The sequence below is a fragment of the Ostrea edulis genome, chromosome 2 (assembly GCF_947568905.1).
Source record: "Ostrea edulis chromosome 2, xbOstEdul1.1, whole genome shotgun sequence".
Classification (NCBI taxonomy): Eukaryota; Metazoa; Mollusca; class Bivalvia; order Ostreida; family Ostreidae; genus Ostrea; species Ostrea edulis.
The window spans coordinates 76,936,401-76,955,110 of NC_079165.1; the positions used below are offsets into that span (position 1 = coordinate 76,936,401).

The window sequence follows — 18,710 nt, forward strand, 5'->3', positions numbered from 1 at the left end:
ACATCTCAAAATTATTTACAACTCCAAAGTTATTTACAACTCAAAGTTATTTACAACTCAAAATTATTTACAACTCCAAAGTTATTTACAACTCAAAGTTATTTACAACTCCAAAGTTATTTACCACTCAAAGTTATTTACAACTCAAAAGTTATTTACAACTCAAATTTATTTACAACTCCAAAGTTAATTACCACTCAAAATTATTTACAACTCCAAAGTTATTTACAACTCAAAGTTATTTACAACTCAAAAGTTATTTACCACTCAAAGTTATTTACAACTCAAAAGTTATTTACAACTCAAAATTATTTACAACTCAAAGTTATTTACAACTCCAAAGTTATTTACCACTCAAAGTTATTTACAACTCCAAAGTTATTTACAACTCCAAAGTTATTTACAACTCAAAGTTATTTACAACTCCAAAGTTATGTACCTCTCCATTTAAGATAGCTCCATCCTTATATTATGACTTATTAATATTAATAATTAAAAGTTAATTATTTTCCACTCAATATAGTTAAATCTAATTAATAACCAAAAACAATGTGTATGTTGCCACCTTTTTAAAAATGCCAGACATTCAAAACAGAAGTATATGTCAACATAAGAAAATCACATATTTTCGTTAAACAGAATGATAAAAATTTGCTATTTGAAATGACAAATTTTATTGTCAACACTTTCTTCAAAATACTGCTAATTCATGAAATGTTTAAATGAATTGTGGATATTAGGGGAAACATTGGTAAACATGCAGTAGAGGAAATACCAACGTAACAGTTATTGTCCTTGACAACATCTTTTTTTAAATTATAAGTAATTAATATTTTATGGAAAATATAAACTTTTTCAGTATCAATAGTTTACCAGACTTGTTATTTCATTATGTAAATAAAATTCCTCCAAAAGATATATTTCTTCCATGCGCAAAGTTTAATTAGATAAAAGATTTTGCAAAAACCAATGACATCACACGAGGATCAATCCACCTTAAGTCGTCAACATATACTACTCCAAAGTAATCTGTTACTTCCAAATTATGTACCACTCCTAAGTTGTCACTGCTGTAAATCATATTGTATTAGCGGAAACATTCTTAACGCATAATTTTGTGAGACTATTCATTCGCGAAAAAAAAACTATCGCGAATAAACTCTTACATATTGAAGATTTAAGCAATAAACATTTATGTCGTCATGAAATACATGTACATCACTGTATCTGCAAAAATAAATTCTCGAGAAAAAAAAAAAGATCTACAGCAGTTAATACTCCGGTGCTGGGCCCATTTCACAAACGAACTCATGAGTAAGACCAGAAATTTTTGCATGTTCTTAAAGTCGGCATATATTTGTCTAAAATATCTTTCAAAATTCATATCGATAATACCACTTTCGAATTAACAATTTGTCTACACAATTGTTGGTCTTAGTTGTAAATCCTTTTGGATACCAGACCCTCGGACGTTTACTCCGCTCCCCTGTGCACTCCCCTAGCTTTTCCTCTCAGTGTGCATCTGTTTCTTATCAATTGTAACGCCTGCGTACTTAGTGACCCACACTCCGGATGTTGATACTTTAGTCAAGTATATCTACAGTGCGAATAACGTGGAATTATTTTTTCCGGGGAATCACCAGAAACAAAATGCTTAAGATTTTTAAAATGAATATCAAAGTTGTTTACGTACGTTTCTATGAAATGTTCATGAAAACAAAACGTCATGCACCATATAAACTGCAGACTCTCAAAAAATAATCCCAATACGAGAATATAATACCAATGTTGTGTACTGGGATCTTGAGATAAAATAACAAGTATTGACTGTAAGTATTTCTATTGCCGTACTACATTTCGTATTCTTCCCTTTCAGATTTCATACAGGATATGCATTCATTTGATGTTCGTAGCTGATATTTATGATGAAGGTAGCTGGCATTGCAAAAAAAATTCAACTGAAATTTTTTTCTGCTATGATTGCTACCTTCATCAGCCTGTAAAACAAAGAAAGACATTTTATTGTTTATATTCATATTTTTATGCATTTAAAAAAATTAATAAATTAGATATAAGCTGAAATATCTTGTCGTTGACCATTTCGTTACTTTATACGAAACAGTCAATGCAACCTTTGACCTTGAAGATGCTCCATATTTGGTATTGATTACGCGAACAGGTTTTACTAAAACACCGGATCGAACTAGTTTGCAACAAACATGTACAACTGTATTCGTTGTCTATGATGAAAGCAATGCCAATTTCAAAAGGAAGATAAGAGAAAAGATTCAGTGAATGTAAATATGTTTATAATTTCAGCTTTCGTTTGATTGCAAACAAAAACCTGAAGAAAAAGCAGGTCTTAAAAATTGGTAAAGCTTGCTTTTGGGAATGTCGCTATGCATTTCCTTACGTGCATATCTTGAAATTGGAATCAGTTAATTTTGAGAATTAAGGAAATAATTAATGTAAAAGAAGCAATCAGAAATATTCACTAATTATACGTGGTATTTCAGAAGAAGAAAACTGTAAAGTCAGCATTTTGCAAATTTTCTATGGTCGTTATAACGATACAACAGTCGTTTTTTACACACCGAGTTTGACTACGGATTACTCCGTTTACCTTATCAATATATAGGGCTCACGGAGGGTGTGACCGGTCAACAGAGGATGCTCACTCCCCCTACGCACCTGATCCAACCTCTGGTGTGTCCAGGGGTCCGTGTTTGTCTTACACTGAATTTTCTATTCTTTGTGCGATTTATGAGATTAATCATTGTCCGTTGTCTACACTATTTCAGCTTTATACCCTTAATGTACCTTGACAAACTATCAGTTAAATCACCATTAATTCTGCTTGAATTCCTATGCATCTATGTATATACATGTACTACTACAAATACCTTGAAATACTTAAAATATACATATTAAAATTCTCTGCCCAAAACAGTAATATTTAAAGTTAGGAATTCGAGTGACAACTCTTGCCTTTTACAATTATGTATTGGACAGAGCCTGAGATATTGGAGTACTCTGGATTATGTAACCAAATATTGTTGTATTAAAAGCTATTTTCGTAACTAACTGTGGTCTACATTCATCATAGTTATACAATTTCTGTTTTATAATGTCATTCTTATGAAACATTACTTTAGAAAGAGCAGGTGGGTTCTACTCACAATAAAAATCTCATTTCATTGTTTGATTATGGAAAGTTTAACATTAATCATGTATGTTATAAAATTTTCACGTGTGGGATACTGATGTAGAAATAATTCACTTTTTCAGTTTTCTACATATGGAGTAGTCTAATGAATAAGTATTGATGATTTCATTGAGAAAAAAAACAAAAAACTGTTTCATGAATTCATAAATGACAATTTCATAAAAACGGTGTGAGTTTGTTTTAGTAAAAAACCATTGACAAATTCATTTTAAAAAGGCTTGTGAGTTTATATTTTCATAAAAAGTCATTGATAATTTCATCAAAAACGTTGTGAGTTTATATTTTCTTGAATAGTAATTGATAATTTCATAAAACACGGTATTTCGTGTTCATGTTGTAATGAATAACCATTGATAATTTAATAAAAAGAAAAAGGAGTGAGTTTAATGTTTTAGTGAATAATCATTGACAAGTTCCTAAAAAACGGTGTGAGTTTATTGTTTTGTAAATAACTATTGACAATTTCATAAAAATGAATAACCATTGACGATTTCATAAAAAATGGTGTGAGTTTATTGTTTTGTAAATAACTATTGACAATTTCATAAAAATGAATAACCATAAAAAACTGTGTGAGGTAATGGATATTTTTGTACCCACACTTCAGTTTTCATAACACGATTATTTACATGCACATGATGAATCTCGATGAATTCAATATATTAATAGTGTGTAAAGTAGACAAAATCCACCTGGCCCCGCCGTCATAAAACATACTTAAGTCTGAGAATATTCAAGTCTGAGAATGTTCTCAACTCCCTCATTCTCAGACTCAGCGGCCGTCATAAAAAAGTTGAGCACAAAAAAAATTCTCAAAGTCAGTTTTATTCTCAAATATTTGAGTCTACAAAAATGCAGACTTAAGAATATTCTCAAGGATTGAAAATGGCTGCCATGGTAAGGCATCGACGTCGTCGTAGGCAGAATCTGCCGGTTTTAAGGCGCTCCCGTTTAATTCTCAATGTTTTATGACGGCGGGGCCTGCACTTTAGCGAAGTTGAAAAAAAAATTGTATCGATCAATATAAAAGTTATTAAACAAAATTATGATGTACATGTATATGTTTAGTTTTGCTATCCATAATTTATTTTGAATCTTAAAGTCGATGTAAAGGATGGGGATATAATCAATATGATTAGAATTAGCTAAACATTTTAATCCGTTACCACTTCTCAAACGTGTGAGCGTTAACGGTAGCGGATTCCAAACAGCTAATTTCATTTAGATTGGGGGATATCTATGCTTAATAAATACCAGAAAACATTCAATCTGACCTTTTCAAGCTTTAATACAAAATCTAGCTATATCATATTTACATTTAGCACGATTCTATAACAGATGTACAAGAAATAAAATAGAATCTAACCTGACGTATTTATCGATTGAAATGGTCATCAAACCAGCATCTTTTAAGATATATAACCTGTGATCGCTTCCCTTGTAATGTTGATAAACAAACATAAAATAATCATATCAAATTTCTTAAACATTTATAAAATTTACATCGTTATATCTTGAAATCAAAAAAAAAATGTAGAGGTCTGCACTATTATCGAGAAAAAATATTTAAAGAGGTTCGCACCTAATATTTGGAGTAATGTTAATTTTTTTGGAAAGTGTATTTTTGATTTCTACATTGAAGGAGATCTAGGAAATTAAAATGAAAAAATTGGGTCGTATTAATGTTCTTTGCACTTCTAAAAAAAACTCTCTGTTGAATTTACATAATTACAACATATTTTCCACTGGTATGATTTTTATACATCATAAAAATTCTACATAAAACAAAACAAAAATATTTCGTGATGTGATTCAATAATACGCAAGATCGTCAACAATATCGTGACTGGAGCTCTCGTTAAAAAGAAGTCTAAAAACGAGTGTGTAGCTTGGGCCAATCCCCCAGAAAATACACGCGACAAAAATAAGTACCATGCAAATTAAATAAAATACGAAACAAAAACATGAATATTCAGGCTCTTGTCTGCATTTTAGAATGTTCATTTTGAGTTGTTTCTATATATTCTTTCTTTTCTTATTTCATTCAATCGCGATTGATGATTGTGCACTATCACTAAATCACCTACATACATGTACATTGTTTTGAATTCTACTATAGAATACAAAAATCATATAAAGAATATCCAAAAATGAAAAGTGAAGACAACAGAGATCAATCTCGTAAATGCCAAGAAAACAAAATTAAGAGTAGGATAAACACGGACTCCTGGACACACCAGAGGTGGGATCAGGTGCATAGGAGGAGTAAGCATCCCATGTTGACTAGTCACACCTGCCATGAGCCCTATATACTGATAAGGTACACGGAGTAATCCGTAGTCAAAATCTGTATGCAAAAACTGTCTAACAAATGCTATGAAACATGTCAGACAACATTCGATATAACGGCAGGCTGAGAGCATTGTAACGACCAAAGAATTTGCGAAATGCTGACTTCAAACGAGACTGTTGAAATCCCTGTAACGTCAACTTATCTGTCGGTAACTTGCCTCGATTTAAAAGTTGATCATACGCAGAATACGTATGCTATTGTGTATGGAATCAGTTGAGAGATATAAACACCATATGAAGGTGATAATGGAATATTGCTACATAAATATGAGAAATTGACGATGGAGAAGCTGAAGTCATTCCGTTTGTCATAAAGTTGAGTTGCTTAGTTTGCCGTTAACATCTATATTAAATAAAATGTCCCAGTATAAAATAGATATGGAAGACTCAGTTGTGTCTTTTATTTCGAGTTGACTGGGATATACCGAATTGACAATATATGAATGAAAATGAGTAGTGCTGATAGATAACGCGTAATCGATATATCGAAATGTCGAATTGAAGGTCACAGCAAAAGATTTTCCTTCTCAGAAGAATCTTTTGAATGAATTATATAAGCAGGTCGGCAAAAAAATGAACATAATTTGTGACCATTCCAATAGATTCTTGGAAGACTTGATCTCCAAAGACCACGTAGATTTTGCCAATGAGGAACTCTAGCATCTTTTTGATATCAACCTCAGAGGGCTTGTGTGTAGAATCAGAATAATGTTTAACGAAGAAATTTTTCGAATGCTTGATCATAAAATATGAATTATTCCATGTTCCATTTTTTTAAAAGCAGCTGTCTATGTTGACAAAAGGCCTATTTTTTGATTTATCGTGAGGAATAGTCGTGAAAAGTGTTGAAAAGTCATACCTTTTGATGTTATAGACATGTGAAATGTTTTGTGATTTCAAATGTACGAAAGTTTCTTTGCAATGTTTTGTAGAATCCATCATTTGATTTACACCACTTCTTGCATATGCTGTGATATCATACGTCTGAAATGTTTCATTCAAAGCCGTTATTATTTCTGTGAGGAGCAAAGATAGGGAGGGGCTTGGTAAAACATTTACTGGATCCAGCAATGTATATCTGTTTGTAAGGGTTTTTGTGAAGTTTTGGAATCCTGTATAGGCACGCTAACTCATATTTATTCGTCCCATTGACTAGTATTTCAAACGTGTTTGATACTGCAAAGTGAATTTGAAGAATTTCGTTTTTTGAAAGGGAACTTGAAGTAGAAGCTGGATAATTAAATGTGGAATTAAAGCCAAGTTCATTTAACATACATTTGTAATAATGAGTTTTACAAAGACAATGTTGTTACAAGCTTTGTCAGCTGGAACCAAAACATATTCCTCATGTAAGCTATCTAATTCTTTCATCACTTCTGATTTACTAAACACAGCAGGATAGATGACACGTACTTTTGTTCTAATGTGTCTCATACGATATCAAAAATATTTCTCTTATGTTTTTTATTCATTCAGACAAGGTATCAAGTTATTATTTGCCAAATTCAGCCCATCATGTGATATAAGCTTCAACCGAATTCAGTGTATAGATAAAGTTTTGTCGCCAATTGAAATACTGGGATTCTCTGAATTTCGGACCTCCTGAAATAAATGACTTATTTTCAACAATGTCGACATCAACAGTAATGCAATGTTCAGCTGAACTATAGTTGAATAAAAAGAAATGAAATTCTCGCCATATCCAAGCATTGCAAATATTTTTGCTCTGGGTTTGTCTTAGTGATTTTTTTATTTATCATCTTATAGCATAGCATTATTTTCGATATTTTGTCTTCTTTGGGGGAAATCAGACTTTGAGTAATTTAGCTTTGCAGGTACTTTGATGTAGAATGTATTAGCCGATTTCCCCCAGAATCTTCCGTTGAAGATTTCTTTCGTCATTTGGTATTGTAATAAATGACAATTTTTCAATCTCAATCACTCTTTTGTTTTGTTCAGATTGTTAATGACAGCAAAAACGAGCTACGGTGACCAGAGAGTTTGGGTAATAGAAGCTGATAAACATAAAAAATATTATATGAATATAGTAATCGTTTAAGGGTTGCATTGTTTACACTGCATGTCTTTTCATTCTAATCTTGACACTTGTTCTTTTTAATGGGGAGCTTTCGTGTAGGCACAGTCTAGGTCAAAAGTCAAAACAAAATCCTTTACGGCAAATATTATGATAACTGATCCGATATCAATAGAACCCGTCATTGGGCTGTCAGACCTGTTTCATACAAATTGTTAAGCCGTTCTTTACACAGTGATTTTGACTGTAGACTACTCCGTTTACCTGATCAAGATATATGGTTCATGGCGGCCGGATTTGGCAGGGGATACTTACTCCTCTTAGGCACCTGATCCCACCTCTTGGTATATACAGGGGTCCGTGTTTACCCTACTCTTAATTTTGTATTTTTAAAGGAGTAATGCACTTGATCTCTGTTCGTTATCTTCACATTTTCATGGATACTTGATTTTCGGAAATAAAATTGTTTAATCATCATATCAATCATATTTTGTGGGTTAAACTTTTAATTATTTGCTTACAACACAGCTTGGTTATGACAAGAAGGACAACTCGAGTGTTAAATACTTTAACTTCTATGGGAATACGAGTAACTCCGTCTTACTTTGAAACCATTTACTGTTGTGTTTTGTTTTTTGTTGTTGTTGTTGTTTTTTTGTTGGTTTTTTTTGGGTTTGTTTGATGTCTTATTAAATACTTTAAATTCGATTTAGCTGTCTTACAGAAATAGCAACACCCAGCTATATACAACAAAAATGTACAATTAAGAAATAAATTCATTTTTGAAAATACATAACGGCATGCACTGCAACGCTTAACGCCAGTGTACTTTGTGAGGCACCTAGCGCTTCATGAAAAGTGTGCTGGTGTGAAGCATTGCTGATCATACCTTCATGTTTAAAAAATGAAATTAATTTTTCATATTTACATTTTACTTTCATTTTTGTCGGAATATTCCCATCCGTTAAAATAGTCGTACCACATGTAAATCTAATACGATTCATACGCACATTGTTCACATTCATGAGGTATTGACTATCATTTCAAATGGTATAGATATTGTAGGTAAAAACCTTGGAAATGTATATGTATAATCATGAATCCGCCTCTGTCAATATTACTCTTTACTTAAATGTTTAAATTGACCAGAAAAACCGTTATATTTTAAAGCGCTTTGTATATTCTAATGTTCATTTTTAATCCAAAAGAGAGAGAGAAAGAGGGAGAGAGAGAGAAAGAGGGAGAACAGTAAAGAGTTACTAAACACTTGTAGAAAGCTATAAAAGATTTAGAATATCTATTCCCCATGTTGGTACAGTGCGTTGATGGACAGGGCGCATACATTACATGTAACTATCCGTGTTTTTGCAAAATTGTTATTTCATACAGACAGAAAAAAACGTCAATCTGTGAATGAAATTGTTCAAGCAACATTTAAACTTAGTTTATTTATTGCAGTATGTATGTAAGTCATATTCAAAAGGATTGTATCCCTCGGCTACTGTGTCAGAGCGTGTCATTTACTGTTTCGAAATATCAAAAGCTAGAAGATTATCTTGTATAGATCTATAAATACGGTAAATCCTTTAAGCGTGTATTGCTAACTCTAGTTGGAGGTTTGGATTGATCTAGTGACCCTGGTAATCTGATGAACAACAGAATGTAAGTAAATTGTATTACCGTATAACGATATTCAATGAAACTTTTTTTTTTTTTTTTGATTTACATGCGTTTTAACGTGTACATGAATTATGATTAGGAGCAGTTGTATACAGCGAAAGTTGCTTGAACAGGAGAAGTATATCACCATGTGATATAAAGCGTAAACAATAAGCGTGTGCTTCCGGTTTCCCGACCTATTCTATTTTTCTATCCCCGACCCTATTTTTTAAAGTTTTTTAAAGTTTCGGCCCGGGATCCAATTGTCGTAATTGAATTGTGTGTCCTTGGTTACCCCTAAAATGTTGATGACGTTAGTAAATTTTTAAAAGGCGTAAAAATATACGGACGTAGTTTTGAGTGACATTTACACACCATTTCATTATCATAGTATACTATCATGCATGCTTTTGATCTATAGTCAAATATCCACTGGAGTTACAGACACTTTAATACTTCCTCCATCAAAAACATCTATGTCTGAAAAACATGAAATAGGAACCAAATAATTAATTTTTTGGCCTAAACTATTTCACAAATGACGGGGAAATCATAAGTGCGTTACTAATTTCTCTATAATTTCATCGGGAGTGTACGCTACATAAATTGATATTCCGGGAAATCAATTGGACATAGAGTCCATGCGATGTACCAATATATCAGTGAGGATTTTGGACAGTTTTAGGTTGATTGTTTGACAGTTTTAGGCTGATTGTTTGACAGTTTTAGGTTGATTGTTTGACTGAGGGGTGCAATGAATATGTCTCACTATATACATTTCTATAATATATATATATATATATATATATATATATATATATATATATATATATATATATATATATATATATATACATTACTATAGATAGTACTATCAATATTGTTGTTTGTTTTCAACATATTATTCTTATCAAATGAAAGGATCGGGAACAAGTCCGAACAACTTACAAGCACTTCTTCGATTTTTGCTGATAGCTCTCTTGAGTTTACTTTGAGTTTAAGGAATGCCGTTGCTACCATTTGTTTCTCTACTACCAATATTTGTTTTTATTGTCATCATTTATTCATTTATTTCTCTGTTGTCATAATTTACTTCTCTATTGTCATTATTTCTTTCTCTATTGTAATTATGTTTTTCTATTGTCATTATTTGTTTCTCTGTTCTTGTCATTATTTGTTTCTCTCTTGTCATTTTTAATTTCTCTATTGTCATTATTTGTTTCTCTATTGTCATTATTTGTTTCTCTGTTCTTGTCATTATTTGTTTCTCTCTTGTCATTTTTAATTTCTCTATTGTCATTATATGTTTCTCTATTGTCATTATTTGTTTCTCTATTGTCATTATATGTTTCTCTATTGCCATTATTTGTATTGTTATCATTTTGTTTCTCTATTGTCATTATTTGTTTCTCTATTGTCATTATTTGTTTCTCTATTGTCATTATATGTTTCTCTATTGTCATTATGTTTCTCTATTGTCATTATTTGTTTCTCTATTGTCATTATTTGTTTCTCTATTGTCATTATGTTTCTCTATTGTCATTATCTGTTTGTTTCTCTGTTCTTGTCATTATCTGTTTCTCTATTGTCATTATATGTATTGTTATTAATTTGTTTCTCTATTGTCATTATTTGTTTCTCTATTGTCATTATTTGTTTCTCTATTGTTATTATTTTGTTTCTCTATTGCCATTATTTGTTTCTCTGTTCTTGTCATTATCTGTTTCTCTATTGTCATTATCTGTTTCTCTATTGTCATTATATGTATTGTTATTATTTTGTTTCTCTATTGTCATTATTTGTTTCTCTATTGTCATTATATGATTCTCTATTGTCATTATTTGTTTTTCTGTTGTCTTTATTTTTTTCCGTTACCATAATTTGATTCTCTTTATAGAAACATGATCAAGACTATATAAACCTTTAAGTTAAAACTAAAGTGTAAAAACGGTCAAATCTGACTTTAAAAAATTATACTTACCTTTCAGAATGGGTCGCCATCACGTGACTATTTTGATGTGGTGTTTGCTTATTCTCCACTTAAGCATAACCACTTCCTGCTCCCTGGAACAGTGTCAGACCAACGTCAGGAAAAGTTTTGAGAAGTGTAAGCTCGGCTGCATTTCAGTGAATCAGCTATATTTCTTAAGATGCATGAAGACGTGCACTGTTAATTACTCAAAGGATTTGACGTTGTGTCTCCTAAACATGTGACCGAACTACTCTGTGACGTTGTGTCTCCTAAACACATGATCGAACTATACTGTGACGTTGTGTCTCCTAAACACGTGACCGAACTACTCTGTAGCTGAGATAATGTGCCTTAATAAATCCTAACAAAGTTCCGTTGTGAACAGGGAGCAATTTCAGTGTGTATTCTCGTTATCCATGATGTTCCGTCTGCCGTTTCGAAATCACACCAGGATTCTTTGTTGACTATAGAGACGTGTTATCGTGATCTATACTGAAATAATCGCATGTTTTAATTTTTATTTTTTTTTAGACCTAGTAGTTTTTTAATCAGTAGAAAGATATATGAGACATTGCTGAATGCAATTGTCAGGTAGTCTCTGGAAGGATTGGATTGGTGTCGGTGAAAATATTATATTACAAAAACGCAATAAACAAGATCTGACAAAATATTGTTGTGGTTTCTTTACTTCCCCAAACGCTTGTTCTACGCATGCTGCATTCGATGAAGCTAGGGTTGTTTTTTTTTTGTTTTGTTTTTTTTTTTTTGTTTTTTTTTTTTTGCTCAAACAACAGATTACAAGTTTGTTTGTGTTTTCGATAATTGTCATTTGTGCCGTGTTAAGAGTGCAGTTATGATCAAACTGGGAGGCCAATCACAATATACATTATACATAACCATCTGGGCCAAACTGGCATTATTGCAATTACATAACCATCACAAACATGAAAAGAAAGTTATTCTTCTTTTAGATATTGTCTTTCATTCATTCCTTTTCTCGGATTTAATAATAACTTGTCAAAAGACAACTTCTTTTATGCTTGTATCATCTCCAGATCTAGATGCATGTCTCCATAATTCTAACGAAAATTTGTATTTGTACATTCAAACTACAAGAGTATATACAGATTTCTCTAACAACAGGTCTGGCAACAAATGAATTCCAATATCTAATGTTCAAAACAACACTTACAAGTCACTGAACACAAAATGTTATACGCAGAAAATATCACAAAAAACATAGTGCCTGTCAAAAAATTCAATTTCGTAATCATATACAAAATTATCTTAATAGTAACTATTACATCCATTTTGACGGAAAACCACATTGAAGATTGAAGTGATTATCTATAACATTTAAATCGGCCCATCTGTTGACTGACATGCTGGCCATTAAGAATTATTTATCAGATACTGATTTCAAGATCTACTCATGCAAAAATCTATTAATAGTTACAACTGTCTGTCAACTTTTAATGACATATCTTGCGGACGTAGCGGACTATAACAAAAGTAGGTGTGGGATATAATACAGAGTAAATCATACCTATCTTTACTCTTATGATTGAGGGCAATAAGGTCGATAATCATTGTATTTATTTTCAATTGAATGCAAAGAAGCACGTGGTTCTACAGGAACAACTTTATAATAATTTCTTATGTTAACCAAACTTCGTTGTCACTCGAAATTCTTTTATATATTGCTATGTAATAATGATTGTAAAAAAATCTCATTCTGTGGACGTCCTCTTCTAATGATTGAAATAGGCTCGGACTACTGGAAATGTTAATATTCAAAATATACATCGAACTGACACTCACAGGAGAGACAAAATACATTCACTGCTGATATTCTTAACCAAAAGAACATACATCCAACTTCCCTTGTTTATGCAGCAATGTTCCATCATCACCTGCTTATGATGTTTATGTTTCTCAACTGATTCAACACACACGAGCGTGTTCTGCGTATGACCGGTTTTTGAATCGAGGTAGGCTACTGACAGTTATAAGGATTCCAACAGTCTCGTTTAATTAAAGTCAGCATTTCGCAAATTCTATAATCGTTATGGCGATCTAGTTTACATATACAACTTATCATTACGTCGAATGTTGTCTGATGTGTTTCATACTAATTGTTGGGCCGTTCTTTACATACTGATTTGGACTACGGATTACTCCATTTATCTGATCATGATACATGACTCACGGCGGATGTGACCAGTCAACAGGGGATGTTTACTCCTCCTAGACACCTGATCCCACCCCAAGTGTGCCCAGGGGTACATGTTAGCCCTACTCTTAATTTCATATTCTTTGTAGAAATTATGAGATTGGTCACTGTTTTTTTCAACTTCTACGGTCGCTGTAGTAAGAGGTTGGAATTTGTTCTGCAATTGGGAGATTACGGATTAGATCCCTGCGACAAACATGAAATAGGTACTTCGCCAAACCGCGCAATATGGAAGATTTGTGGTAATTCACCTGCAGCTGAAGCCTAGATCGTCGAATGTGACATAGAACAGCAAATAACTTCTACACTCGTACTCAATATTCGTTGATCAGTGATCATAGAGCTGTACCAACAAGAAAACAAATGATCAACGTACATGTACATCTGAATTTGTTTCTTTTTCCAGATTGTGCACTGAAATCGACTCCGTAGGAAAACGGCAAAGGAGCGCAGTCGATACTCATGGTAAATTCAAATACTTTTTGGACTTTTCAATTTTCTTCAAGTGCTTTATTTCTTAAGCATAGAATACCAGATGAAAGGGAACACAGTCTGTTTAGCTATATGATACAGAATATTGACATACTTTTCATAAATGTTTATTCTATTACAGAATGACTCCCTCTGGATTATCTTCCTGCTGTATCACGTACTTGTCTTCGACGACAGCGGAAAATGTCACTGTTCGGGTATTCATGTTGGGGTGCAATGCAAGTCTAAAGCTACGAAACACATTCAATCTTGTCTTCCCAGTTGTTTTTCTACGGCCTTGTTGTTCTCTGCCCGATGTAAGCAGACTTGCTTCATTGAATCATTGCAGGTCGTGAACCGGTGTTTTGCAATGCATTTCAAAAATAAAATGAGTTCTTAGTGTGTTGAAGGAGATTTATTTATGTTCTTCCTTATCTTGTTAGCAGTTTGTAATTCCTTTTGTTTAAAAATTTTACTATTCAAATTGATAGAAACAACTAAATGCAGTGGGGGGAAAACTGATCGCCCGCGTTCCTTCATTGACAGAGAAGACCCTCAACAATAGCAGATATAAAGATCAAGGCTGGGAAAAAGTTAATTTATTTCTTTATGTGGTTCACATTACAGCGTTTCAAAGTTGCGGGTAACGTCGTTAGCTAATTTTATCGTCATGCGATATGTTGGTTGTCTTGGAGCTAATTAATAATAATAAATAAATAACGCTGCTGGACTTGAACCCGCGATATAATAATAATTAATAAATAACGCTGCTGGACTTGAACTCGCGATATACAGCTCTGCAGACCACACGTTAACCGACTGAGCTACGCAGCTAGGCGATTAGATTTAAACGAAATATTAAAAAAATTGCTGATATCTATATTTTTATTCATGTTTAAAATGAAGTTTTCATTATGACGATGTACATTGAAATACACCTCCTTAACTCACAATATGCTGCTTTAAACACCAGTTAGTATAGGATCATGAAACATCTTTAAATCTTTAAGGCTCCGCCATAGTCAAACTAGTACAAGTTTTGCAGACTAATTTTCGCATCAAATTATATCATATACATGTATTAGACATCAAAATGTTTGAATTATCACAAATATTGTAAATACATCAAACAAGTGGTTCAAACCTTTGAAGTTCCCAAGACATAGAAGTTATTTTTAAATATTTACATTTGCCAATGTATTTCCTTATATGACATTACTAATGAAATTGACATTGGATTTCGTATAACATGAAGTTGGTCACGTGATCAGTCTTTTCTTGCGTATGAATACAAGTAAGGTTTCTTGCTTATGCAATGCAGTGGGAGATTTAGAGCCCCCCTCCCCCTTTCACAACAAATTTAAAAAATAGAATTAGTGCGAATAAAAGTCCAGATTGGCACCCATTTTGGCTGAGTATTTTGGCTAATACTCTACTTTCACATGCCCCCACCCCTCTTTTCGGAAATGCTGGATCCGTTACTGCAATGGCATACCGCATCTGGGCGAATGCTCTACTTCCAGACCACCGCGGCGGTAAAATATAAATGTAAGAATTAAAATATCAGTTTTGAGTGTTATTGGGATACATGGTATGAAGTTAATGCGCCCTTCGAGTGTAATATGATTTGATCACGTGACCAACTTCATGTTATATCCCAGTAACACTAACAAATGATATCTTATTTCTTAAATTTTTCCACTTGAATTGTTGACTATAAAACGTCATAGAGAAATGTCACAGATGATATGTCGTATGAGACAACTCCGAAGTTGATTGAAAGTGAAAAGTTATGTCTACTGAAATTCATTTTCGATTATAATTATTATTGTTACCTTTTTTGTTTCTAAAACATTTGCTCTGACATGCCCTCTCATTGAAACGTGTATATAGAGAAAAAAGTATCTGGATTACATTCAATTGTATACCTTAATCCACAATATCATTATCTTACCTAGAAATCTGAGCATTGATGACTTTTAAAAAAAAAAAACTATATCAAACATCGTATCAAAGAGATATATTTACCACACAGTGTATCAAAGACCTACACCATGAAAGGGGATTTTTAAGTTAATCACCATTGATCTAAACATATGTTGACTAGAAAAGATATAAACGTGACTAAATGTAATCATGTCCCAATGTCACATAAACCGTAACATGAACAGGTGACGATCACAGTGATCAATCTCATATTCCCACAAATATCAAAAACTTAAGAAACAGGTAAACTCAGACCCCTGGATATACCAGAGGTGGGAGCAGGTTCCTAGGAGGAGTAAGCATCCCCTGTCGACCGGCCACATCCACCGTGAGCCCTATATTTTGATAAGATAAACGGAGTAATCCGTAGTTAAAATCAGTGTGTAAAAAACAGCCTAAAAATTGGTATGAAACACGTCAGACAGTATTTGACCCCATAACAAGTTGTATTTGTAAATTAAATCGTTAGAACGATCATAGAATTTGTGAAATTCTTACTTGAAACGAGATTGGTGGAACCCCTGTAACATCAACTCATTTGTCAGTAGCTTGTCTTGATTTAAAAACTAATCGTATGAAAAATATATTCTTGCGTAAGGAATCAGTTGAGAGACGTAAACATCATATGCTTGTGATAATGGAATTTTGCTCCATAGATATGGGAAGTTGATTATGGATAAGCTGAAGTCATCCAGTTTGTCATTAAGTTGAGTTGTCAGTTTACCGTTAACATCTAGGGTACCTGTAAAGTGCGAAACGAAATCTACCGAAACGAAACGAAACCCACCGAAACGAAACAGATTGTATAACCGAACTCTTTTAATTATAATAATTAAAAACGGTATCTTAGGCCCCTGTGAAAGTTACCACATATAAATAAAATTCGCCTCCCCTTTGATGAAGGCTTTCGGTTTGACTGATACAAAGTTTTAAAATTTGGAAATGGTGTGTGTGTGTGTGGGGGGGGGGGGGGGGGGGTGAGTAAGCACAAAGTACATATCCGGAGTTGATTAAATACCATGTGAAATTAATTTCGGTTCCATAAATTTCAGAACGGAAGGTTACAGTCTCAGAGGCCTGGGGAAACACACTAAACGAGGGGTGGGGTCGCCGGCGTTGGATCCGCCTTAGATGTGGAAAACTCTGTTGTGTCTTTCATTTCGAGCGCACTAGGATACATATATATTTGATCTATATATGATGAAAATTACTATTTTAACAGGTGAAACGTCGTCGATATATTCTATTGTCGAGTTGGACACCGCAGCAAGATATTTTTATTCTCATGTAGAAGCTTTGAATAAATTCTGCCTCATACGAATATAAAAAAAACGGGTCAGCTATCAAAGGAGCATCATTTGTGTCCACGAGAATTCAGACAGACTGTTAGAAGACCTGATCACCAAAGACTATGAAAATATTGTCAAAATATTGTCAATGAGGAACTCCAGCGTCTTTTTGATGTCACCTTCAGAGTATCTGTACGTAGAAAGTGGTGTTTAACAAAGCAATGTTTTGGATGAGCGATTACAAGATATGAATATCTCATTATAATAGTAAAGAAACAATTAATGAGTTTCCTATTTGTTGATAACCGGGAGGTCGTGAGTTTGAGTCCCTCTCGTGCCATGGTCGCGTCAAACCTAAGACGTAAACATAGGTAGTGATTGCTCCTTCGTTAAACGCTCGGCACTGCGTATGATCATATTTTAAATCGACGCAGCCCATTGACAAACAACTTGATGTTACAGGAAACTGTCTCCTTTAAATTCACCATTTCGCAAATTCTATGGTCATTATAATGATCTAGTATGCCAGTACAGCATATCATTGGGTCAAATGCTGTCTGATGCGTTTCATACCGATTGTTAGGCTGTTCTTGGCACACTCATTTTGACTACGGATTACTTCGTTTACCTAATTTAGACACAAGGCTCACAGTGGGTGTGATCAGTCGACAGGGGATGCTTACTCTTCCTACGCACCTGATCCCACCTCTGGTATGCCCAGGGGGGATCCGTATTTGTCCAGCTCTTTATTTTGTATTCCTTATAGGAGTTATGAGATTGATCACTGCTCGTTATCTTCACCTTTCTTTTAGAAGTGAGAATTGCGGGTCTTTCGGATATGACTTTAAAAACAGAGATCCTGTGTCACGGCAGGCGTCAGCGCGTTAAAGAACCCTCACTTCTACGTCTGTAAACGCCAAACATCGGTCTAAATTAGTGACACTTCACTTCCAATTGGTGGCGTCTCAATATGAGTGAAAACTTCTCGACGGGACGTGAAGACACAAACAAACAACCGATCCATTACTAAAGCATCTAAGTTCACTGGTATTAAACTGATGTACTAGTACGTAACTGCAGTTACGTACATCTCAAGATGGCGGAAGAAGAAACAGGTAAATTAGAATAGCGATGTGTTTGTCTTTTAGAAAGCAAACTTAAGTGAAATACACTTCACGAAAGAGGATGTCTATTTATATCAATAGTTCACAACTGTACCCAAAGTCTTCATGATACTGTCCCGAATTTGCCGTAATCGGTATTTGAAATACGTAGATTGGTGTACGTAATTTTCACAATATGATGTACGTAACTTTCTGATTTGCACATAAAAGATGTACGTAACTCAAAAGATCCCCATTAAACTTTTATTCAATTGTTCATTCAAAAAGCCCGATCGAATGTCTTCATCAATAAAAATCACATGTTAAATAATGCTACCAACATGCCATCAAATCAAACATTCAATTTAAGCTCTTTTAAGAAGA

At 33.4% G+C, this 18,710-nt stretch overlaps 1 long non-coding RNA gene across 1 annotated transcript; it reads left to right on the forward strand.

Moving 5' to 3' along the window:
- Positions 1-1,658: 1,658 nt before the first annotated feature.
- On the forward strand, positions 1,659-11,912 carry LOC130051598 (uncharacterized). Its single transcript, XR_008799854.1, has 2 exons — positions 1,659-1,829; positions 11,261-11,912. It is a non-coding gene; the product is annotated as an uncharacterized LOC130051598 (long non-coding RNA).
- Positions 11,913-18,710: the final 6,798 nt, after the last annotated feature.